The sequence below is a fragment of the Macaca fascicularis genome, chromosome 3, assembly GCF_037993035.2.
Source record: "Macaca fascicularis isolate 582-1 chromosome 3, T2T-MFA8v1.1".
NCBI classification, from domain to species: domain Eukaryota; kingdom Metazoa; phylum Chordata; class Mammalia; order Primates; family Cercopithecidae; genus Macaca; species Macaca fascicularis.
The window spans coordinates 38,799,844-38,826,188 of NC_088377.1; the positions used below are offsets into that span (position 1 = coordinate 38,799,844).

The following is a 26,345-nucleotide window of genomic DNA, read 5'->3' on the forward strand; positions in this document are numbered from 1 at the left end:
AAATGCATCAGAAAGAAATGCAAAATGAAGTCCACTCAGACCCAGGATGGAAAAAAGGGGATTAAGCATGATGGTGGTTTCGAGGTTGAAAGACTGATGAACAAGGACGTCATTAACTACTGCAGAGTGGTATCTGGGGCCTGGGTGCACCAGTTTGTTTAACCATTGACCTGCTGAGCAGTCTCCGGGCTGTGTCCAGTTTCTAGACTTTATAAATAATGCTGCTATGAACAGATACATATAGGTTTTTGTGTGAACATAAGTCCTCATCTCTCTGGGATAACTGCCCGTGAATGTGAGTGCTGCCTCCCACAGCAATTGCACGTTTAGTTTTTTAAGAAACTGTCAAGCTGTTTTCCAGAATGGCTGTACCATCTTCCATTCCCACCAGCCAAGTGTGAGTGATTCCATTTCCCCGCATCCTCACCAGCATTGCTCTTGTTACTACTTTTTATTTTAGGCATTCTGATAGGTGTGTAGTGACGTGGCTTTAGTGTGCATTTTTCTGATGGCTCATGATGTTGAACATCTTTTCATGTGCTTATATGTTATCTGAAATGTCTCTTCAGGTTTTTTATTCATTTTCAAACTAGATGACTTGGTTTCACTGCTGAATTTGGATAGTTGTTTATATATTATAGATATGAGTCCTTCATCAGACATGTGGTTTGCAAATAGTTTCTCCCAGTCTCTAGCTCCTCTTTTCATCTTTATTTTGCATTTTACATTTTAGTCCATGATCCATTTTGAGTTAATTTTTGTACGAGGTATGAGGTTTCGATCAGAGTTCAGGTTTTTTTCCCATGAATAATCAGGTAGCCAGTAACTTTTTTTTAAGAGACAAGGTCTCACTCTGTCACCCAGGCTGGAATGCAATGACAGGATCAGAGCTCACTGCAGCCTCGACTCCTAGGCTCAAGTTATCCTCCAGCCTCGACTCCTGGGCTCAAGTTATCCTCCTGCCTCAGCCTCCTGGAGTAGCTGAGACCACAGGCAGGTGCCACCATGACCAGTTAATTTTGTTTGTTTTTGTAGAGACAGGGTCTTGTGCCATGTTCCCCAGGCTGGTCTGGAACTCCTAGGCTCAAGTCATCATCCCACTTATATGGGGCCAGGCAGTGGCACATGCCTGTAATCACAGCACTTTGGGAGAATGAAGCAGGAGAATCACTTGAATCCAGGAATTCCAGACCAGCCTGAGCAACAGACGGAGGCCCTATCTCTGCAAAAAATTTTAAACATTAGCTGGGCATGGTGTTGTACACCTGTGGTCCCAGTTACTTGGGAGGCTGAGGTGGGAGGATCTCTCAAGCCTATGGGGCTGAGGCTGCAGTGAGCCGTGATCGCACCACTACACTCCAGCCTGGGAGAAAGTGAGACCCTGTCTCCAAAAAAAAAAAAAAAAAAAAAAAAGCTAGAGCATCACCCATATTAAAGACACACATTGTCTTTTTGAAAATTTAATTACAGTTATATAATGGACATGTAAAATGTCCAGTTTGAAAGGTTGAAACATATATAACTCTAAGTATTCTTACCTTAAAATTCTGATTCCTACCTAAGGTATCGCATACTGTTTACATAAGTATCACAATGCCTGGACAACAACTAAAATTGTGTACGAGGGAGAAAAATGATCATATATGCCTATTAATTAAGGTACATTTCCCCCTTATTACATAAAAAAGTCATCACGGCAAACCCCTGTGACTGTATCTAAAGCAAGCCTACAGTTTTACTTCTCCGTATTATAAAATGCAAGGCTACAATTCAAATACTAAGCACTTCCTGAAGCCAACTGTAGTTTACTTAAAATAAATGCCTAGGGTCTATATCAAAAATATGAAAAACCTAGCTACTTCATAGCCATTCCAATCTAAGTTCAGCTTTTCTTTTTTAATTGACACATAATTGTGTACTGTACATATGTATGAAGTACACATAGTGATGTTATAATACATGTAATGTATGTGATCAGCATAATTAGCATATCCACCATCTCAAACATTTATCATTTCTTTGTGTTGGAACGTTCAATGCCCTTTCTCCAATTATCTGGAACTATATATATATATATATATATATTTCTTTTTTTTGAGACAAAGTCTGGCTCTGTTGCCCAGGCTGGAGTGCAGTGGTGTGATCTCAGCTCACTGCAACATCTGCTTCCTAGGTTGAAGCTATTCTCCTGCCTCGGCCTCCTTGGTAACTGGGGTTACAAGGCACCCACCACTATGCCTGGCTAATTTTTGCATTTTTAGTAGAGACGGGGTTTCTCTACACATTGGCCAGGCTTGTCTCAAACTCCTGACCTCAGGTGATCCACCCACCTCAGCCTCCCAAAGTGCTAGGATTACAGGTATGAGCCACCACACCCAGCCTGAAACTATACATTCTTGTTAACTATAGTCATCCTATGTTATAGAACACTAGAACTTTTTCCTATCCAGCTATAATTTTGTATTCTTTAACAAATTTCTCCCTATCTGCCTCTTCCCCGACCCTTCTCACCCTCTAGGATCCTCTGTCTACTTTCAAATTCCATGAGATCCACTCCTTTTTGCCTTCCACATAAGTGAACATGTGCTGTGTAACTTTCTGTCCCTGGCTTATTTCATATCTTCCAGTTCCATCCACGTTGCTGAGAATAACAGGACTTCTTCCTGTGTTATGGCTGAATAGTACTCCACTGTGTATAAATACCACATTTTCTCGATCCATCATCTGCTGTTGGACACCGAGGCTGATTCCTTATCTTGGCTATGGTGAACAGTGCTGTAGGAAACAGAGGTGCGGATGCCCCTCCGACACTGATTTCCTTTTCTTTGGGTATCTACACTGTAGTGGGACTGCTGGATCACACTGTAAATTCATTTGCAGTTTTCTGAGGAACCTCCATACTGTTTGCCATAGTGGGTGCCGTAGCTTACTCTTACTCTTTTTCTTTTTTTCTCTTCGAGACAGAGTCTCACTGTTGCCCAGGCTGGAACACAGTGGTGCAATCTCGGCTTGCTTACTGTAGCATCCGCCTCCAGGGTTCCAGTAGTTCTCATGCCTCAGCCTCCTGAGTAGCTGGGATTATGGGCGCCCACCACTGCACCTGGTAAATTTTTGTATTTTTTAGTAAAGATGGGGTTTCACCACGTTGGCCAGGCTGGTCTTGAACTCCTGGTCTCAAGTGACCCACCCACCTCAGCTGCCCAACGGTGCTGGGATTACAGGTGTGATCCACCGCTCCCAGATAATTTTTGTGTTTTTAGTAGAGACGGGGTTTCACCATGTTAGCCAGGCTGGTTCAAACTCCTGACATCAGGTGATCTGCCCGCCTCGGCCTTCCAAAGTGCTGAGATGTCAGCGTGCGCCCGGCGCCCAGCCAGCTGCTCTAGTGCACACCCCCCTACAGTGTGTAAGAGCTCCCTTGTCTCCATAGCCTCACCAGCACTTGCTATTTTTTGTCTTTTTGATAATACTCATCCTAACAGGTGAGATGATACCTCACTGTGGTTTTGATTTGCATTTCTCTGATTATAAGTGATACTGAGCATTTTTCTCACATATTTTTTGGCCATTTGTATATCTTCTTTAAAGAAATGTCTGTTTTATTGGGTGTGGTGACACAAACCTGTAAGCCCAGCACTCAGAACGCTAAGGCAGGAGGACAGCTTGAGCGTAGACCAGCCTAGACAGCATAGCGAAACCCTAGCGCAAAAAAAAAAAAAAAAAAAAAAGAAGAAGAAGAAGAAGAAGAAAAAAGAAATATCTGTGTCTGTTCAGCTTTTTGACCTCCAAAAATTAAGAGCCCATTTTGGAATCTGACAACCTGCCTGATTCAGAGACAATCTGTGTTTGGTTCTACTCTGCTACTTCCTATGTGACTTTGGGAAGTTCCCTTAGCCAATTTGAGCTCAACTTCCTCAACATTAACCAGGAATAAGTACCACCTGCCTCTGTTGGTTAATGCTGAGGACTGAAAGGAGAACCTCCACAACGCCACTTGACAATGCCGCCTGGCAGAAACCCTTCAATGCGGGACTGGTAGGATCATCTGAAGCTAAGTACAACTTTCCTTTCCACTGTCCCAGGCTCACTCTGCATATGATTAGCAAGAAATAGCGAATAAAGGAAACCAAAATAGTTGCTTAATTTTTAATAAGAAATTTTTCAAAAGTGGGGGTGGTGGCAAAATAGGACGGAGAGGAGGGGAAGGAAAAGCAGCCGGTCACAAGTTCTAGTCCAGGGCTCATCCCTGGCCTCCTCACTCAGGCAATCACCAGTCCCCACCTCCTGGGGAGGGGTACTTTCTCGGCTGGCTTCACCCACATGGAAGGCACTGCCACAGGTGTTCAGAAACCAGGAGCACCTTGAAATGGGCAATGTGCTTTGGGTAGGAGACCTACAATTTCCCCAAAGAAACCACGGCACAAAAGTGACCCACACAGGAGGTACCAACGGCTGTAAATACTTGGTGGCAAAAACTGATGTCATACCTTCTGTACAGGAGACACACACCCAAATAAAACTTGCCAAAATAGCAGAGAAAAAAATACAGCAGACAGCCAGTGCCATTCTGTTACAGAAATATTTATATCCCAAAGCCAGGGACCTCTCTGGAACACTGTCTTTATTTGCACGTTTCATGGAAGATGTTTGAGTGCACTCACGTGTGTCTCAACAAACTTCCAGTCCCTGCTCTAAACCCTGTGGCTCCTCAGCAAAACCCAAAAACAAGTATCAGTTTTCCTTCTAAATGGGAAATTTCCTGACCTAGCGAACCCAGCATCAAATCCACTTATTATGAGATAGCTGATTACAGGCGAAGCCCTCTAGTCCCAGGATGACTCCCCTCCTGCAGGAGCGGGAGGGATGGGCATAGCACTGGCCTGCCAGACCACATCTCCAGGCAGTTTGCAACCATGGCTGCTCAGCTGAGCCATGATAAAAATCAAAACCAAGTATCTCTGAAAAGTGTACATGTCAAGAACCAGACCTCGGACCAGACTCAGCAGAAATGGATGTTGCAAGGTTTGTTCAGAGACCTCCTCTCCATGCCCCCTCTCCCCGGGACCTCCCTCCTTGCACTAGGAGCCCAGGGCCAATGGATCGCTCCCTTACCTCTAGCGCAGAGCATTTTCAGAAACAGCTCCCAGACTGTACCAGACCCTGAAATGTATTCACTGAATGCACTATTTCTTGAAATGATCATAAATCAACTGACTATAACAGCAACTGTTTTAAAAGTGTTCTCTCTCTCTCTCTCAGGAATCGTGCCATGAGTTTGAGCAAGCAGCTTTGCTTCTCTCTACTGCAATTCTATCATTTGCAAAATGTTAACAATTACTGTGTTCACCCATAGCATTGTTGTAAAAAGCCTTAAGACCCACTTCATGTAGCCTGCCTGGAGCACAGACCCTGTCACGTGGTAAATGCCCACTGAAGGTGAGTTATCTGTAGCTATTATTACCTGCCACTCCAGCGAACAAAAGGAGTCGATCAGGACTCATCGTATCACCATGAAAGGATGTCCATGTAGACTGCGCAGTGAGAACAGGGGAATTCAATGTTGATCAGGTACTATTTTGTTTTTTACAATGTGTACATACATATTTGTAGGCACACTGGAAAAGATCTGGAAGGAAATACACCCAGTGTTAATAGTGACTACCCCAAAGACACATTCATCCAAACACACAACAGAAAAACACTCACTATCTTTCTGACTTCCATATCATTTGAACTATTTTCAATAAGCGTCTATGGCTTTTGTAAAGTTTTTGAAAGGAATTTATTGCATTTTTTTTCTGGAGAAACAAGCAGGAGCATGAAAAAGGTGTAAACAGAAGGTTAAATGGAATGGGACTCAATGGAATTGAGTCCCAGCCAGGTTCAGCAGGTACAGGAACCACGCACCTCTCACTACAACTCAACACCAGCTCTCTCTTCTCTTGGTCCAACGGCCCAAGACTTAGAGATAAAATGTTTATTGTGATCACATCAATCACACCAAGGAGCTTGGAACCACTCTTCCAAACTCCTCTGGTTCTGTGTACCTGCCCGGGGCTGTTAGCTTTCCTCCTGTGTCTTTGGCTGACCTGTAATCCCCTAGTGGTGGAAATGCACCCTGACACTTAGCCATCATCCCCACAACACTCAGCACCGCATAGAGACCAGGGCAGTGATGCCCACTCGGACTGTGATTCTACTTATAAAGAAAAGGACCAGGGGCCAGATGCGAATTGTCTTTGGTAACTCACCAGCTGTTGCTTGAACCAGAACAAAGCCAGGTCTCCTGATGCCCAGAAAAGAGCTAGTGCCTGTCCCACTGGAAACGTGGTGAAAATGTTTTGCTTGCTGTGAAAAGATGCACTACTGGAGAAGATGGGTGCAACTTCTCATGGAGACACTCAGCCCAGATCACCAGGAAACAGGGCTGCTGGATGAGACACTTGGCCCAGATCACCAGGAAACAGGGCTGCCGGAGGAGACACTCGGCCCAGATCACCAGGAAACAGGGCTGTTGGATGAGACATGGGGCCCAGATCACCAGGAAACAGGGCTGCCAAAAGAGACACTCAGCCCAGATCACCAGGAAACAGGGCTGCCGAATGAGACACTCGGCCCAGGTCACTAGGAAACAGGGCTGCCAGATTAGACACTAAGCCCGCCCACCGGAAAGGAAATCTGGATGGGCAATGGAGGGAAATTCACACAGCCCAATGACAGCAACAGCATGAACAAAACAAAAAATACCTGACTGGAAAGCCATAGCCTGGCTAGCAGATTCGAAACAGAGCCACAATCCTAGCAGCACATATCACTGCAACACAGAGCTTCAATCAGTGTATGCACACTTTAAGTAGATATGTAAAATGTCCATGTTTTTGGAACAAGGGGTATTTGTGTGTGTGTGATGTCAAAGAAAACAGCTGAGAAGAAACTGTGGCGAGGAAATAGAAATAGGCGCCCTTACACATTGACAGTGAGATAACGGTATGGTCCTAACGGAAGGGAATCCAGCAACACACATCAAAATTTAAAATGCGCAGAACCCTGGATCCCTCAATTCCATTTCTAGTAATGCATCCTATGAACATATTCACGCAAATATGCAAGAATTATGTACAACTCAGCATTGATTAATCCAAACGGTTGGGAACAACCTAAATACTTACCGGCGGACAACCGTGTTTATCTTATGCCAACATCTGTGTTTTTAAAAACAAGACACATAGGCTCGGCGCAGTGGCTCACGCCTGTAATCCCAGCACTTTGAGAGGCTGAGGCAGGTGGCTCACGAGGCCAAGATATCCAGACCATCCTGGCCAACATGGTGAAACCCCGTCTCTACGAAAAATACAAAAATTATCTGGGCGTGGTGGCGCACGCCTGTAGTCCCAGCTACTCAGGAGGTTGAGGCAGGAGAATCGCTTGAAACCGGGAGGCAGAGGTTGCAGAGATCTGAGATCACGCCAGCCTGGTGACAGAGCAAGACTCTGCCTTGGAAAAACAAACAAACAAACAAAAACTGGCAACAGTGGTCACAGGGCAGTGATGGGAGTAGGACTGCCTTTCACTCTCCAGGACCTTTTGAATGTCACTCACATTACATATTCAAAATACATGACTACAGCAAATATTTTCAAAGAAACTATGAAAACCTGGGAGAATAAGAATATGTAACACACAGGACTGCTGTATAATTAAAGAATGAAAAATATTAAGCACTATCAGAGTTCAAAGGAAGAAAGATTAATTCTAGCTTGGATGTCAGAGTAGGGATCATGTAAAGGAAGTATTTCAAGTCTTGAAGGATGGAGAAGATTTAAAGAGGCGGAAGTGTGGAGATGATGTCCCAGATGGAGATAAGAACATAGGCGAAGACGATGTCCCAGATGGAGATTAGAACATAGGCGAAGACGATGAAGAGATGAGAAGGTATAAATTCTAAGTGCAGCTCTGAGGCTGGGCTTTAGAACAGGGCTTAGGAAAGAAGCTGGAACGCAAGGCTGATGGTGGGAATGGAAACACTGAAACCCAAACTTGCATATCACGCCCTGATCATGAGCCTTGAATGCCAAGCCAGGGAACCCGTCCTTGATCTTAACAATGAAAAATCACTGGGCTGGGTGTGGCGGCTCATGCCTGTAATCCAGTGCTTTGAGAGGCTGAGGCGAGAGGACTGCTAAGGATAGCACACCTGTAGTCCCAGCTACTCAGGAGGCTGAGGCGGGAGGATCACTTGAGCCCAGGAATTTAGGGTTGCAGTGAGCTGTGATGGCACGCCTGCATTCCAGCCTGAGCAACAGAGCAAGGGCATGTCTCAAAAATCAAATCAAATGAAATAAAATCACTAAAAGTTTGTATAGACATGAAGTATAAAATCATACCATATATGAATTAATTCAGATATATAATATAAATTAGAGGGGGAAAAGAGAATTTAGGAAGCTATTATAAGAAAACAAGACTCAACTAAGACATGAACAAAGGCCCTGGGCTCACAGCGCTATCTTCATATAAAGGAATGAACTACCACATTTATTTTCATGGTATCACCAACTTAGATACAGGCTGCAGTATTCTGGAACCATCTCTGTATCAGTCAAATCAGATGGCCATAATACCATAGGCAAATACCATAAAAAACACCATAGGCTGTGTGGTTTAAACATTAGTTTATTTCTCACAGCTCTGGAGGCTGGAAGTCCAAGATCAAAGTGTTGGCCAACTCAGTTCCGGGACAGGGTCCTCTTCCTGGCTTGCAGACAGCCACCTTTCTTCTTGTTTCCTCACACCAGGGCAGTGGGAGCTGCCTGCTTTCTCTTTCTTTTTTTTTTTTGAGACAGAGTCTCGCTCTGTCAACAGGCTGGAGTGTAGTGGCACAATCTCAGCTCACTGCAACCTCTGACTCTCTGGTTCAAGCAACTCTCCTGCCTCAGCCTTCCGAGTAGCTGGGATTACAGGCACGTGCCAGCAAACCCAACTAATTTTTGTATTTTTAGTAGAAACAGGGTTTCAGGATGGTCTCAATCTCCTGACCTCGTGATCTGCCCACCTCGGCCTCCCAAAGTGCTGGGATTACAGGTGTGAGCCACCACACTCGGCCTGGTTTCTCTTCTTCTAAGGGCACTAATCCTGTGAGACAAGGGCCCACGCTCATGACCTCATCTAACCCTTATCACCTCCCAAAGGTCCTACCCCCTAATACCATCACACTGGCAGTTAGGGCTCCAGTACAAGAATCTGGGGGAGACATAAACATTCAGTTTAGAACAATGTCTTTTCAATCCTGTTGAAAAAAACAACCAAATGAGTAGGCAAAGAAGTACCTTATATGTAAACAAGTCAGGACTTTTCATATTTCTGCTAATACATTAAGGTCAATTTAAAATGTCTGATAACAAGAGTCAGAAGCAGAGATAAATGAAAGTTAGTTACTCTGCATTTTAGACCCACATTGAGCTGTCTTTCAATGACATTGTGGCACAAAGAACACTGCTTTCTATTCCTGGTTTTGCCACCAAAAAAGCTGGAACATTTCCCTGTAATTCCATTTATCTTGAAAATCACTGGGCTGACCTAGCAGACCTCCAAGGTCCCTTCCATTCACAAATTCCACAAATAACTTCCTACCAACAGATGCTACACAAATAAACTACACTGACGAAGGGAAAGCTAACACTAGCAAACAATGAGATGCACACAAGACAAGACATATAGAGAACTGGATCAACCACAAAACTGGTGGACGATGAGCCGGCGGTGGATAAAAACACACATTCCCTAACAATGGACAGAGAGGCAATGGCGCCGAGGTAGTATTGTTGAAGATTTCCTATTTTAAATCTTCAAGATCAATGGCCCAATTGTATATATTCATTCTGATTAAATGTGAACGTGAAAACTTCCTCCAGGGGACACAGACATCTAAAAAGTTCCCAATGTATCCAATTTGTCATTTGATATTTTTACTGACAAGAAAAATGAGGGACTGAATATACAAACAGACCATGCCTGATCATATGTATAAAGACAGAACTCAGACCACAACCTGTAGCTGCCCACCCAGGAAACCAATCCCCTATCTACAGTCAACAGCCAGGAGGCCAGCCAGGCTAGCCCATCAGACAGGAAGCCAGACTGCTCTCTCTCCACAACCCAGAAACTAAACCACAACTCTGTCCATGTGGCCAGGACTTGACTCAAAACTGACAGCTACCCTAATTTTGGCCCCTGTTTCCAGTTAGGATCATTCAGAGAAAGCCAAATATGCCCCTAACCAATCACATAGGACAACCCACTTCTGCACAGCCGCCTCCAGTCCCCACAACAGCCTCCACTGGGAGCCGTTCTTTTCCATCCTGAAATTTCCCCACTCTTCATCAGCCACTCACTTGCATGTCAGTCTCTGCCACACGCAAGTAATGGTGCCGACTCTCTTGCCACAGCAGTTCTGAGAAAATCACCTCTGCCTGTCTCATGCGGGCGGCCTTCCTTTATTTCCCCCAAAGAATAAGTCTTAAATGAGGGGCTTCTCTCTATATGGCCAAGCTATACAATTCAGAAGCCCAGCATGGCAGATTCCAAGCCTGGAAAGACCATACACCCCTCAGGTCTTCTTTCCACAAAACACAGCTTCCTTGAGTTCTTCAGTCACTCCCACCAACCAGGGAAGGAACCACGTGTTATGGAAAGATGAAGGGCCTTGAAGTCAAACTTCTGAGTTCATCAATTACTTCATCTTTCCACTTAAGAAATTACATGGCCTCGGCCAGGTGTGGTGGCTCACACCTGTAATCCCAGCAGTTGGGGAGTCCGAGTTGGGCAGATCACTCATGGTTGGGAGTTCAAGGCCAGCCTAACCAACATGAAAAAACCCCGTCCCTACTAAAAATACAAAATCAGCCTGGCGTGGTGACGCATGCCTGTCATCCCAGCTACTCAGGAGGCTGAGGCAGGAGAATCACTTGAACCTGGGAAGTAGAGGTTGTGGTGAGCCGAGATCGCGCCATTGCACTCCAGCCTGGGCAAGAAGAGCAAAACTGTGCCTCAAAACAAAACAAAACAAAACAAAACAAATGACGTGACATTGAACAATTTTCTTAACTTCTCTAAGCCTCTATCTTCATCTTCAATAAAATCATTTTACCTCCAAGATTGCATTAAATGGAATCCCACATGTAAACCAGCTGACAAATATTAGGGACCCAACAGCTGTGTGCTCCTACTGCCGCCCCACTTTACCCCAAGGGAGAAGCACAAGATGTCCAGAAAAAGCCTGTTGGTCCCTACACCTCAGCATCCTGTGTTCACACAAGGCGCAGTGGCATCCAGACTTACCGGGGTCACCCAAATACAAGACATGTTTTGATTTTTCAACTTAGGTACACATGGCTTCTAATGTTCACCATATATGATCCATAATTTAGAAGAGATTTTCCTACTCTACCCCGTGGTTCTATTTTAGCAGACTTAGATGTGCCATAATAGCTCACTCTCTTAAGCCCTCTTCAGTATCAAAAACAAAACTTTAATCTGTAACACAGTTATCAGCAGTGAAAGTGGAAAAGGTACCTATGAGTCAAAATGACCCTCTGCCCCGCCCCGCCCCACCCTACAAAAAGCTGTTCAGGAGTATTTGGGCTGCTTATGAGAATGCTGTCTGTATTCCCAGGGACAGACAAACGCCTACCCTGGTTAGAAGCTGCGCTGCTCAGCCTCCAGGGTAGAAAGCTCCCCACACCCTCTACCCAAGGAGAAGAGAAGCAAATGGGGTGGCCAGGCTCCAGGATGTGGATATTTAGTGTGGTTTCTGCAGTCCAGGTCACCGCCATGGGTGAAGCTCTTCCTTCCTTCTTTTCCACCCAAGTTGCCAAGGTCCTACGGCCGCTGTAGGGTCTCTACCCTATGAGTTAGCCCAGCCATTCTCCTTCCCCCTTCTTCTTCTTCTTCTTCTTTTTTTTTTTTTTTTTTTGAAACGGAGTCTCACTCTGTCACCTAAGCTGGATGCAGTGGCGTAATCTTAGCTCACTACCACCTCTGTAAACTGGGTTAAAGCAATTCTCCTGCCTCAGTCTCCCAAGTACCTGGGATTACAGACACCCGATACCACGCCCAGCTAATTTTTATATTTTTAGTAGAGACGGAGTTTCAACTTGTTGGCCAGGCTGCTCTCGAACACCCGACCTCAGGTAATCCACCTGCTTTGGCCTCCCAAATTGCTGGGATTACAGGCATGAGCCACTGCATCTGGCCGAGTCAGCCCAGCCATCCTGACATTTTGTTCTGGCAAAATTACTCTCTTCTACATCTACCTTCCAAGTAGCTAAATCAGAGATCTGGCCCTTGGGGCAGGCTTGAAGAATCCCTGTTTTTGGTCCTCAAGAGGTCCTTCCAGGGTCTTGGACAATTTCAAGACTTGTGTTCTTAAAGAGGAAAGAAACCTCACGTACATGGCTCTCGCAGAGCTCAGGCAAGCCCGTATCGGAGGCAAGGCTTGGGAGGTGGCCCTAAGGTTTGGGTGTGCCATCTATGATAACAGCTAAGAGATCTGAAGCCAGCTGTCTGGGTTCAAACCTCAATTCCAACAGCACTGGCTGTGTGATGTTAGACAACGTCCCCAGCCTCTCTGTGGTTCAGTTTCCTCACTGTAAAAGGGCCACAATAATAGAGCTGCTCTAAAAATTAAGTGAATTGGTGCATATAAGGTATTCAGAACAATGCTTGGCACATGGGGAGTTCAATAGACACGTATTGAACAGAGTAACTTAGCAATTAGTAAATATATTCATGCAGGCCAGACGCTGTGGCTCACGCCTGTAATTCCAAAACTTTGGGAGACTAAGGCGAGAGGGTCCCTTGAGCCCAGGAGTTTGAGACTAGCATGGGCAACACAGCAATATTCCATCTCTAAAAATGTGTGTAACATACATGTATATATACACTCAAATGTTCACAGTGTATTTATAATATACAAAATAGCTGGAATACAGAGTTAACTATTCACAATGGTTACTTCTAGAGAAGGGGGAATGCAAATTTCAGCTTTTTACACCACACATATATTCTTGTATCATCTGAAATATTTAAGCAAATTGTATGCATAAATTTGCCCCGAAACACATACCAGAACAATGAAGTTTTGACTCCAAAATCTTCAAATCATGATGGAATTGTCCTGTGAAAGTAAAGTTATAGAGATGAAAAGTCTCCCTGCAGCCTAAATGCTCTTTCATGTGACCTATATTACACAAACCAATGCAGAGGCCCAATCCTTGTCCCACTGTCATACGAATTTTTCAGTGAACTGCATTCCCCTTTACAAACTAGATGATAATTAGAGTTACCAGGCAAGAACGTGGATCCAGTTCTGCTTTTTCAAAGCCCAATGTTCCTCACATAATAGCAATGCATTCTTCAACCGGTCAACTGCCCCCAACACCTGAGCTCTCTGTTGTACACAACTCAGCGAGGCCTGGGAGAAAGCAGGTGCAAATTTCACTTACTCAGTAACAACACATCCCGCCTGATTCTTCTGCTGGGCTAGTTCTCAAGTCATCTTTTTCTAAGCTTTCATTTGGCTCTGCCACACGTACCTAGGCTGGGTAAAACACTTTACCAGATTTTTTTTTTTTTTCGAGACAGAGTTTCACTCTGTCGCCCAGGCTGGAGTGCAGTGACGCCTTCTCGGCTCACTATAACCTCTGCCTCCTGGGTTCAAATGATTCTCCTGTTTCAACCTCCCAAGTACGTGGGACTACAAGCATGCCACCACACCCAGCTAGTTTTTGTATTCTTAGTAAAGATGGGGTTTCACCATATTGGTCAGGCTGGTCTCAAACTCCTGACCTCATGATCCTCCCGCCTCAGCCTCCCAAAGTGGTGGGATTACAGGCGTGAGTCACTGCACCTGGCCTACTTTACCGGTTTTGTTCCTGAATGAATCCTGTCATTACTATCAATAATGTCAATCAGTGCCATTTCATTCACCGTGTGACACACACACAAAGCACTTCATACTCGCTCCACCTATCTGCTTTTCTGCAATGGCCGCAGTGTTCCCCATCTTACACGAGAGGCACAGAGAAAGACAATGACTTCTCCAAGGTTTTGTAATTCACAATCAGTGGCAGAACCAACATATCCAACCCGGTCTGGCCAAGGCCTGTGTTTCAGCCACACCACTTGGTTGCTGCCCCTAAGGCTCAATGGGCAAGTGACAGATCACTCCGATTGCAGAGGCTGCAGAAATGCCTTCCGCCATAGTACAATGGACGGTTCGCTCTCAGGAGGGGAGGCAGGGGTGGGAATCAGCACACGGTTCTGCTCGGTTTCTCATGCAGGGCACAGACTATGTATTTTGTGCCTTGCTTTGGAGGTGAAATGTCTCCTGCCCCCTGTACCACAGCTTTCTTTGGCCTCTCCACATAAAAGTACAACTGAGTTCCTCAGGGGCAGGCAGTGATCACTGCCCTGTGCCACACCTGACTGCTGTCCCAATAGGTGGACACACAGGCTCTTCTCTTATGGCCCAGGCTGCCCCCATCTGCTAAGCATCGAAAACTACACACAGGATTTGCAGAACATTAATGACATGGAGGTGACTGCTTCATCTCTGTTGAAAACTTACTGCAGTGTTGTAAAGAAGAGAATTCAGGAAAAGCTGAACATTTGAGGCTGGCTGGCTGTAATCTTCAGCTGCTGAGAAAGCCTCAGCTGCTCGGTTCCACTGTGGAAATGCAACTCCTCCCTCAAAGTCCAACTCAAGTACACCTCCTCTGCGGTGCCTGCCCCTTCCTCCCTTTCACAAGCACGTGCTCCCTCTGCAGTCCCAGAGCATTCTATCGCCACCTCTGGAGCCACACTGTCCCAGCCGACAGCCAGCTCAGTGCACAGCTGCCTCTCCCTGTGTGTACCTGCAGGCCCCACCTGGGCTGGAAGGCTGCCTCCTTCTCCTCCACACGGAGGCGGCACTCAGGACCTACTGAATGAAGGAGGGAGTGGATGAGCAAGATAGCCAAGGGCCACAGGGAATGAATGGCCTGCGGCTCCCAGCAGGAACAGCCCCTGCCCTGCCAATCCGGAGGTGCTGGCTCTGTTCTCAGCAGGGCTGCTAAAAGCTCCCTTATAACAGCTCTAGGCCACAACGACCAACTTGGTGTCAGGCCCTAAAGACACCAAAAATCCTAACAAATAAAGAGGCGGCTATGCAGCATGCTGGTTAAAAGCACAGGCTTCGGAGTCAGAGCTTGAATTCCACTTATTAGGTGACCTTGAGCAAGTTACTCAAGGCATCAATCTCATTTTGTCACCAGCAAAATGAGGACATTATCCGCCACACAGTGTTGCTGAAAAAGTAAGAGAGGTGACAGACGCAAAGTGCTTGGCACTTACTTACTCTTACTGGTTTATTACAAAGAAGAGAACACACGAGCAGCCAAATGCAAGAGATGCACAGGGCACACCACGGGGCAGAGAGGTCGGGGCTCCCATGCCGTCCCTGGAAGTGCCACCTCCCCAGCACCAAATGAGTTCACCAAACCAGAAGCTCTCCAAACCCAGTATTTAGAGGGTTTTATGGAGTTTTCATAACATAGACATGATGAAGCCATTGGCCACCCATGACTAGCTCAATCTCCAGCCTGTCTCGTCTCCCCTCCCAGAGGTAGGGGTGGGGCTGGTATGTCCAACTCTTTACTCATGACTCATCTTTCTGGCAACCAGCCCCAATCCTGAACCTGTCCAGGGGCCCGAAGCCACCTGTCATCTCATTATCATACAAAAGACACTCCTATCACCCCAGAGATTCCAAAAGTCTTAGAAGCTCTTGTGTCAGGTATTGAAACCTAAGACCAAATATTATAACCAATGATGTTCCTATCACTCAGGAAATTACAAGGGTTTTAGAAGCTCTGGGCCAAAACCAGGAAGAACACTAAATATATACACTATTGTACTATGTATCCCACTATCACGATACATTTTTTTTTGAGACAGCGTCGACCTCTGTTGCCCAGGTTGGAGTACAGTGGCGTGTACAGCTTATGATGCGATCTCAGCTCACTGCAACCTCCACCTCCCAGGTTCAAGCAATTCTTGTGCCTCACGCTCCTGAGTAGCTGGGACTACAGGTGTGCGACACTACAACTGACGAATTTTTGTATTTTTTAGTAGGACAGGGTTTCACTGTGTTGGCCAGGCTGGCCTTCAACTCCTGGCCTCAAGTGATTTGCCTGCCTCGGCCTCCCAAAAATCTGGGATAAGTCACAAGCCACCATGCCTGGCCTCACTATCACAATAATTATACTGAGAGGATGGGGGAGAAAAACATGGGCAACAGGAGGAGGGGAGAGGGTAAGCAACCTGAATCCTTGTCTTCCACACAATCTAGAAGAACCAGCTAAAACATAAACATAGTAACCTCCAAGGAGCAGGGATCAGGGTGAAGGGTAAGGTGGGGGATTGCTGGGTTTTATTGTAAGCCTTGTTAATTTCTGACTCTTAGAGCTGTATGCCTGTACAACTTTGCAAAAATGAGTATTTACCTGTAATCCCAGCACTTTGGGAAGCCAAGGTGGGCGGATCACGAGGTCAGGAGATCGAGACCATCCTGGCTAACACGGTGAAACTCCATCTCTACTAAAAATACAAAATATTAGCCAGGCATGGTGGTGGGCACCTGTAATCCCAGCTACTCAGGAGGCTCAGGCAGGAGAATGGTGCGAACCCAGGAGGCAGAGCTTGCAGTGAGCTCAGACCATGCCACTGCAATCCAGCCTGGGCGACACAGCGAGACTCCATCTGAAAAAAAAAGAAAGAGTATTTAATTTTTAAACAAAATCTGATACTTGACCAACAACAATAGTATATTAAGTGATATAGTTTTTTGTTTTTGTTTGAGAGGGTCTTGCTCTGTTGCCCAGGGAGGAGTGCCGTGGTGTAATTCTAACTCACCACAGCCTCAGATTATTGGGATCAGGTGATCAACCTCCCGAGCAGCTAGAACCGCAGGTATGCACCCCCACGCCCAGCATTTTTTTTTTTTTTTGGTAGAGGTGGAGGTCTCGTTATGTTGCTGGTCTTAAACTCCTGATCTCAGTGGATCCTACTGCCTCAGCCTCCCTAAGTGCTGGGATTACAGATGTGAGTCACCACACCAGGCCCAAGTGGCGTATTCTAAAATTTTTTGGAATCCAACCACTTTGAAAATGTATGGAGAGCTATAAATCGTCTCCCCATAAACACACATGGATGCATATACACAAAATTGTTGCACAGGATTTTGGGGACTTCATACATTTCTGAAAGCCAGGTTAAAAACCTTAGGATTATAGATTCTGGTTTCTTTTTTTTTTCTTTTTTTTTTTTTTTTGAGACAGAGTCTCGCTTTGTCGTCCAGGCTGGAGTGCAGTGGCGTGATCTCGGCTCACTGCAAGCTCCGCCTCATGGGTTTACACCATTCTCCTGCCTCAGCCTCCTGAGTAGCTGGGACTACAGGCGCCCACCACCATGCCCGGCTAATTTTTTGTATTTTTAATAGAGGCAGGGTTTCACCATAGCCAGGTTGGTCTCAATCTCCTGACCTCGTGATCTGCCCTCCTCGGCCTCCCAAAGTCTGGGATTACAGGCGTAGCCACCGCGCCCAGCCCTAGATTCTGGTTTATTAAAGGAAATGTATTTCAAGTCAGAGCTTGTCATTTATTGCACAGGAAAATAAAAACTTCATTTAAAAAATCAAAAACACCCACATGATAAAATGAAGTCCTGCTTGGTTTTAAACTACTTGGCCACCATCAGTTGTTTTCTTGACCACAGGATGCACCTAAGTCCTAACTATGAATAAAGGTACAAACATTGTTTATCGGGCTTTTGGCTTCAGCCTTGAAATAGTCAGATTCTCTCAAACTCAGGAATGTGAATCGCTGTTGGGCTGATGCAGCTGTTTCCATTCTAGAAATGGACCTGGAATCACGTACTTTTCACTCATAGAGAGTCCTTTGTGTAAAACTTGAAAAGGCAAGGTCCCAAATTCCCCATATGGGTGTTTCTTCCAGTAGAGGAATGACTCTAATGACTTCTTAGCAAAACTTACATAATCAGGGCAGGCCATCAAAATACTCCAAAACACAAAGTTTAGCTCCATTTCTAATGGACCTGTCTCCATTGCTATCAATCTCACCAACAGCCTCACATCAAGTCAGAGGAACGGTTTTTTCACTTAAGAAGGATCTTCATGGCTGGGTGTGGTGGCTCACGCCTGTAATCCCAGCACTTTGGGAGGCCAAGGTGGGCAAATCACAAGTTAACGAGTTTGTGACCAGCCCGGCCAACATAGTGAAACCCTGTCTCTACTAAAAATACAAAAATTAGCCGGGCCTGGTGGCACATGTCTGTAGTCCCAGCTACTCATGAGGCTGAGGCAGGAGAACTGCTTGAACCCGGGAGGTGGAAATTGTGGTGAGCCAAGATTGCACCACTGCACTCCAGCCTGGGCAAGAGAATGAGACTCCGTCTGGAAAAAAAAAAAAAAAAAAAAAAAAAGAGGGATCTTCATGTTCTTGCCAATTTGCAAAAATGAAAAAAAAAAAATTGGTATCTGTTAACCAGAGGCAATGAAAAGCACCTCCCAGGCTGCTGTAGTAACTGGATCAGTAACTGTGATGGGAGATTCCAACCCCCCCGAGACCTGTGACTATGTCACACAGCAAAAGGGCTTTGCCACAGGCCTTAGGAGGAGTATCCTGGGCTATCCAGGGAGGTCCAGTCTAATCCCATGAACCTCTAAGAGCATAGAACTGGCCAGGCACGGTGGCTCTTGCCTGTAATCTCCACACATTGGGAGGCTAAGGCAGGCGGATCACGAGATCAAGAGATGGAAACCATCCTGGCTAGAATGGTGAAACCCCATCTCTACTAAAAATACAAAAATTAGTCGGGTGTTGTGGCGGGCACCTGTAGTTCCAGCTACTCAGGAGGCTGAAGCAGGAGAATCACTTGAACCTAGGAAGTAGAGGTTGCAGTGAGCTGAGATCACGCCACTGCACTCCAGCCTGGGCAACAGTGTGAGACTCCATCTCAAAAAAAAATTTAAAATAGGGCATAGAACTTTCTCCGAGTGGAAGAAGAGAAAGGCACACAGGGGAACTGGAGAGGCTGACCAGGTCCCTGGCCTAGCTAGTCCTGAGCTGATGGGACCACGTGCAAAGACCAGATAGAGGTCTCAGGAGCTGTGGGCAGCCCCCAACAGATGGCCAGCAAGGGAACAGACACCTCAGTCCTGCAACCACAAAGAACTATGTTTGGCCAAAAGTGCTTGGAAACAATTCTCCAGTGAGGAATGCAGCCCAGCCCACATGGTGATTTTTGCCCAGTGACACCCACGTCAGACTTCTGTCCCACAGAACTGTGAGATGATACAATTTCAATTGTTTTAAGCCCCGAAATTTGTGGAAATGTGGTAAAGCAGCAACAGAAATGAATACAGTGATTTACATGGAAACCCCTAGAAGAGTGTCTGGCACGGTGTTGACACCTGACAGGCGTTTCCGGACTTCCTTACATCGCAAGACAGGGCTGGCCACACTCCATCCAAAACAATAGATGATAGACTTGTTCTGACAAAACAGATTCAGTGAATTATAAATGGCCCAGAACACCTACAAATTTCAGGTTTCAGGTAAGTGATTGCCTTTCCTTTCACTTAGAAACCTCCCAATGCTCATCTTACTGATAAACTCTAAGTACCAAGCAGGAGACTAAACACCAGACAAACCCAGCCCCAGATGCCCCGAGGGAGCCCATCCCAGCACTCACTCCGCTGCACTGAAATGATGTCCAGGTCAGTTTATCCCACTAGACCAAGAACTCCAGCTCTCCATGTGTGAGTCACCAGTGCTGCCTCTGCATCTCTGCTTCCAGGATGGTGCTTCTGCACTTCACAGGAAATCTGTGTCAATGTCTGTCAACACTATATATGACAGTGTAACTTAATGTCTGCACCGAAAACATCAATTCTTTGAGGACCAGGGCCGGGTTTATTAGCCTTTGTCCTCCCACTGCCACTGTCTGGGACACCAGAGGCACTCGGTAGAAGTTGGTGAAGAGAAGGAAAAGGCAGAGGAGAGACAGGAAAGCAGGACCAACACTGCAGACACAGATTCCGAGGTGGCTGGAGGAGAGGCAGGGCAGAGAAACTTCCTGGATGCTGGAATGGGGTTCACTGTGATACCTGCTGCTGAATTTCAAATGTCAAAGGTGGTGCTTTGCTGACCTTGACCTCTGACTGCCCTTTAGCTTTCCCGACCTCAACACAGGGCACTTAGAAACTGCAATGTCAAGAAATTATGCTTCATTAAAGCATGGGAATGTTATTTACATGGACGTCCATTACTGCATTTTTTTACATGGGAATGTAAATAATTGAAGAGATTGGTAAAGACTAAATCATGCACATTCAATAACTTTGTAAAATATTAATGATAACTGAAACACAAATTTTGATGTTCCCCAAAAATGCTAAAATATAAAACAATACTGGCCAGTTAAAGATAGAAAACAATCCTAATGAAGCTCCCCAACAGACACATTAAAACTTCTCTGTACATTAAACATTTGGGATTTCAAAGGAAAACCCAGATTCATTCCATTCTTAATAGGGCATTAAAAAAAAATTCTTAGGTAATACAATATTTCATTTAAAATTTACAAAATTCCATCACATTCATGATTTCATTTGATCCTCAAAACAATCTCCTGAGTTAGGCAGAACAGGTATTACTAACAACTAACTCCATTCTACAGGTAAGGGAATTGAAGTTCAGAAAGCACTTGGACTTAACAAAAGCTTTAATAGGGCCACATGTAGAAACCAAATCTTCTGCTCAAAAGAACTAGAAGAAGTTATCTTTTACATATTATTCATACTTATATCCTGTCAATATCCAAAAACGTTTTGAGGTAGCCTGCAATAATAGACACCTATCCAATAAAAACATTAAAATGAAAAACGGGGGGAAAAACAGCAGGTAACATGGGAGACAGACAAAGGTACATAGCAAAGACTGAGACTTACAATCTAAGAAAACTTCATCTCTGACCTTCCAGTTCCAGGCAGATAATACTAAAGGAAACAACATGGTTCATAGACTCATCAACTGACAAAAGAGAGGTTGCATCAGTTCTTAACTATGAAACACTCCTAGTAGCCACAGCAAATCTCTAGGACAACAAATCAATGGTATCAAAGCAAGAGAATACTTCAGTGATAGAGTGAATTAAGTTCCCTGCTTGGGACCCAGGCCAGGGCTAGAGAAAAGAGCTCTGAAATGTAGAGCTCAAAAATATATCCTCTGTCGGCCAGGCACAGTGGCTCACACCTGTAATCCCCAGCACTCTGGAAGGCCGAGGCAGGCAGATCACGAAGTCAGGAGATGGAGACCATCCTGGCTAGTAAAGTGAAATCCTGTTTCTACTAAAAATACAAAAAATTAGCCGGGCGTGGTGGCAGGCGCCTATAGTCTCAGCTGCTTGGGAGGCTGAGGTAGGAGAACAGAGTGAATCCAGGAGGCGGAGCTTGCAGTGAGCCTAGATCCTGCCACTACACTCCAGCCTGGGCAACAGAGCAAAACTCTGTCTCCAAAAAAAAAAAAAAAAAAAAAAAAACCCCAAAAAACATATACACACACACACACATATATATACACACACACATATTTATATATATATACACACATATTTATATATATATACACACACATATTTTTATATATATATATATATATACACCCTCTGTCTTCTCCATACCCATGTGTTCCCTTCTGTGAGAGAATTCCTTACATCATTACGGGGAAGAGAATTTTTCTCTGCTCTATTTGCTTGAAAGAATTAAAGGTGTAGGGCAAAAATCTTGGAAATTATGTAGTTTACGATCCTCAAAAGTGAGAAAAATGAAGCCCAGAAGAGAAGGCCTTCCAGGAAAATTCCAGAGCCGGAGGTAGACCCCGTACATTGTTTTTGTTTTTGTTTAGAGAGAAAGTCTCACTCTATGGCCCAGGCTGGAGTACAGTGGAGCCATTTCACTCGCTGCAACCTCCGCCTCCTGGGTTCAAGCTATTCTCCTGCCTCAGCCTCCTGAGTAGCTGCAATTACAGACGCCCACCACCACGCCCAACTCATTTTTGTATTTTTAGTAGAGACAGGGTTTCACCATGTTGGCCATGTTGGTCTCGAACTCCTGATCTCAAGTGATCCGCCTGCCTAGACCTCCCAAAGTCCTCGGATTACAGGCGTGAGCCCCCGTGCCCGGCCGACCTGGTAAGTTTTAATCAAGTACTCTGAATTATGCAACAAACACTAGGGAGTAACAGAAAAAAGAATTAATCTAAAAATCCTCTGGAGAGTCAAAGAATTGCAGACTTAAAATAGCATGAATACTTGGATTCATGGTTTTGAAAAAGGACCTCGCATTTACCCGCATGTACAAACTGCCTGCCCACCTCTATCAGAGCATTTTTCAAGCTGTGCTACAGTTAACTATGTACTGCCCAAATCCAATCTGTCCCTGCAGATCATAAGCTCTTCAAGACCAGGACTTCAGGAGAAAGAGCAAAACTTCAGAGAGAAGAGAGCCACCGAAACAGAGTTCATAGCAATGGGTCGGCAGGAGCTGATGACTGGAGGTGCGCGGTAGCGTTGGGGTCTGGGACAGCGGAGGGCAGAGAAGGCAAAAGGGCCTGCATGACACGCTACAGGGCTAGGAGCCACAGCTGCGGTGATTAGTTCAGGTTTGTCTCGTATGCCTGTTACTTATACACCATCTCTTGTTCAGAAAGAACTTCAGGTTGAGTATTTGGACTCCTTGAGCCTTCTGCTGTTTGTCTCCGGGACGTTTAACACTCTTAAAAGGGGAAAACTGTCCAGTTCGATTTTCCTTCCTGGAACATTACAGGTTTTTCAAAAGTCTGATGAAAGCATTCACTAAGGAGTGATTCCACTTTCTCTGGTGCCTGAGAAATAGGCGTCTGAGGGGCAGCATCACGTCTTCCCATCAAGCTGAGGTCAGAATCTCCCCACCCACGGACCTCACCCTCGCTCTCCCCTCATAAATCTGACCTCTAACTGTAACTGCCTTGGCCTCATTCCATGGGTGTGGATGCTCCTGCTTGAAACGCATTTTCCAGCGCGCCAAATTCTTGGGAGAGCTTCTTCCACTCTCCAAGCGCTGAGAGTTACAAAGTTCAATCTGGCTTTCCAGATTTTTTTTTCTTCCCATTACTAACGGAAGAACTCAAGAAGCGCCCGGCAGAAGGGCCCTGCTCCCTCCAATCAGAGCCCAGCTCGGGGCCAGAGCAGGAAGTGCGGCGGTGGGACGCCTGGTGGGACGCCTGGTGACAGCCCCTCGCCCCCCGGGACCCGCCGGCCGGGACACAGGTCGGTGCGGCCGCTGTGCGACAGCTCCGGGCCCGCGCCTCTCGCTTCCTCCCTCCGGGCAAGTGAGAGGACAAACCATGCGGCGGGGGCGGTGCGACCCCACCAACCGCGACCCTCGCGCACGGACCCCCACTACACGCGTCCCAGGCGGGGTCGACCTAGACGAGCCACGGGGGCGCGCACAGCCCCACTAGCAGGGCGGCCAGGACCCAAGCGCGTGGGTCCACGCAGCCACCTATATAGGTGACAAAACACTCAGGAAACTGTCATGCGGGGCCAGGAAAAAGCCCCCACCCAGAGTCACGGACTCCCTCGTCCGAGGGTCCGCGCAGTCCCCTCGGTGAGTCTAGCGAAGCAGTCTCGCTGAGAGGGAAGGCGGGGAGGGTGGCGGAGTCTCCCACTCGCGGTGACCCGGGCCCCGCCCCACGAGTGGGTTCTCGCAGGGCCCCCTCTGCGCACGCGGGGACCAGCCACGCCGCGGAGGACCGGGCAGAAGCCAGCGCCCGGGTCCATGAAGTCCCCTCCGCGGCAGGCGCGGGGAGCTGGGGAGCAGTGGGGACCGGCCCCCACCCGCAGGGCGACCGGCACCGCCGCGCGGGCCCACGCATTATCGCAGCAGGGGCGAAGCCCCCGTTGCCACACGAGGCCGAGACAAAGCCCAGGCGCAAGGACTCCGGATCCCGAACTCGGACCCTGCGGAGCCCAGCTCGGAGCCGCCACGCCCGGGGCAGAGACCCCCGCCCGGTCCGGAGAACCCGTCGCCCGTCGCGCCCTCTCACCTAAGGCCGCCGCCTCGCATCGCTCGCTCCTGGCCGCGGAGCCTGGGCCCACTGGAGCGCAGCTGAGCAGCCGACAGAGACGCGGCAGCCTCAACAATGGAGCCCCGGGGCGGGGCAGCCGCGCCGCTTCAGCCCGTGTTCCCCGTTCAGGATCCGGCTCGGATCAAGGAGCTGCAGCTGGCGCGGGGCTGCGGCCAGGAAACACACCGTGCAGGTGCACACGGACCCGCCCACCGCCCGCCGCCCGCCGCCCCGCCCCCAGCGGAGCCGGGCGCCTAGGGCCCCCTCCGGCCAATGGGGAGCAAGCCGCGCGGAGAGGGCGGGGCCTGGGGGAACAAAGGCAGGTTGGGCGGGGCGGCGCTGGGATTGGGCGTGCGGGGTCCCGCGGGAGGACCGGACCCAAGAGCTGGCCGGATCCTGGCCCCCTAGAAGACCCAGCTCAACGTCCACCTGCCTTCTGTTCTACAGGACGCGCTCATCTCAAGGCCAGAACTCAGGCTTTTAGGGCAGACAGCGAGAGACAGGCTTGCTTTACAAAAAGTGAAACTGAGGTCCAAGGAATAGGATTGCCTGTTGCCCGAAGTCACGTAGTCCCATTCACTCGTTCACCTTCTCATTCAGCAAACATTTGGAAGCACTTATGGTGGGCGTTAGGAGTGAAGTAGGGCCGGGCGCGGTGGCTCCCGCCTGTAATCCCAGCACTTTGTGGGGCCGAGGCAGGTGGATCACTTGAGGCCAAGAGTTCGAAACCAGCCTGGCCAACAAGATGAAACCCCATCTCTGCTAAAAATACAAAAACTTAGCCGATCGTGGTGGCGCGTACCTGTGGTCCCAGCTACTGGGAAGGCTGAGGCAGGAGAATCGTTTGAACCCTGGATGTGGAGGTTGCAGTGAGCTGAGATGGTGCCACTGCATGCGCTCCAGCCTGGGCGACAGAGTGAGACTCTGTCTCAAAAAAAAAAAAAAAATTAATAGATGGGAAGTAGAAGCGAACTTAGGCCTTCCCTGAAGGAGCTCAGCCAAGGAGTACCTGAAATGTCTCTGCATCTCTTTAAGGTCTGATAAAGGAACCAGGAGCGAGCACTAATCACTTCCCTTTCCTGCCTCAGAGCTTTCATATGTTTGCTGTTCCCCGCCTGAAATGCCAAGTACCAATGGAATTTATTTATTTATAGAAATGGGGTCTCCCTATGTTGCCCAGGGTGGTCTCAAACTCCTGGCCTCAAGCTATCCTCTCGTCTCAGCCTCCCAAAGTGTTGGGATTACAGGCATGAAGCACTGTCCCCAGCCCTGATCGTCTTTAAAACCTCTTTCCTCATCTTATTTGAGCTTCCTGATTCATGTGCCCCCACACCCTTGGTTTTCCTGTACTTCCATAGCTACTCTGCCAAACTTGTATATGTCTGGGCTCAGGCCAAATGCCCTTCCATTTGCAGTGGGCAGTGCCACAGGAAATCTCATGCCCTTCCGGGCTTCACAAACCATCCACATGCTCTGCTGCCTGCCAGAGACATCCATCCCAGTCAGATGCCCAGCCCTGACCTTTCCCAAAGCCCCAGCTGGACACAGGGAAGCATCTCAAATTGTCCGCGGCCAAAACAGAGTGGTTTATTAATGCCCTAACCTGCTCATCCACATTCTCGTGATTCTCTGTAAACAGCCCCTCCATCCACCCAGCTGCTCAGGTGAAAATCTCAAATCCTCCTCCAGTCCTTCCTCCCCGAACCTCTCATGCAGCCCTCTGCCTTCCTAGGACGCTGAGCACCCCTCACTCCCAGCACCAGCTGGGGTGCTGTCTGAGTCGCTGCCACCCACTTGGCATGAAGTGTGACCTCTCGCCCGGTGTGGTGGCTTACGCCTGTAGTCACAGCACTTTGGGAGGCTGAGGCGGGCAGATCGCTTGAGGCCAGGAGACTGGGACCAGCCTGGTCAATATGGTGAAACTAAAATACAACAATTAGCCAGGCATGGTAATGCGTGCCTATCATCCCAGCTACCCTACCCAGGAGGCTGAGGCAGGAAAATTGCTAGAACCTGGGAGGCAGAGCTGGCAGTGAGCCAACATCACAGCACTGCATTCCAGACTGGGCAACAGAGTGAGACTCTGTTGCAAATTAAAAAAAAAAAAGAAGAAGAAGAAGG

The 26,345-nt window shown here is 47.2% G+C and overlaps 2 long non-coding RNA genes across 2 annotated transcripts; both read right to left on the reverse strand.

The window, feature by feature from the left end:
* Positions 1-5,467: 5,467 nt before the first annotated feature.
* LOC135969821 (uncharacterized) lies at positions 5,468-13,496 on the reverse strand. The gene is made up of 3 exons (XR_010585228.2): positions 13,344-13,496; positions 13,124-13,174; positions 5,468-5,626 (listed from the first exon to the last, which is right to left on the reverse strand). It is a non-coding gene; the product is annotated as an uncharacterized lncRNA (long non-coding RNA).
* A 2,858-nt stretch (positions 13,497-16,354) lies between these two features.
* Positions 16,355-24,408, reverse strand: LOC135970050 (uncharacterized). The gene is made up of 3 exons (XR_010585490.1): positions 24,204-24,408; positions 19,810-19,924; positions 16,355-16,797 (listed from the first exon to the last, which is right to left on the reverse strand). It is a non-coding gene; the product is annotated as an uncharacterized lncRNA (long non-coding RNA).
* Between the last annotated feature and the right edge of the window lie 1,937 nt (positions 24,409-26,345).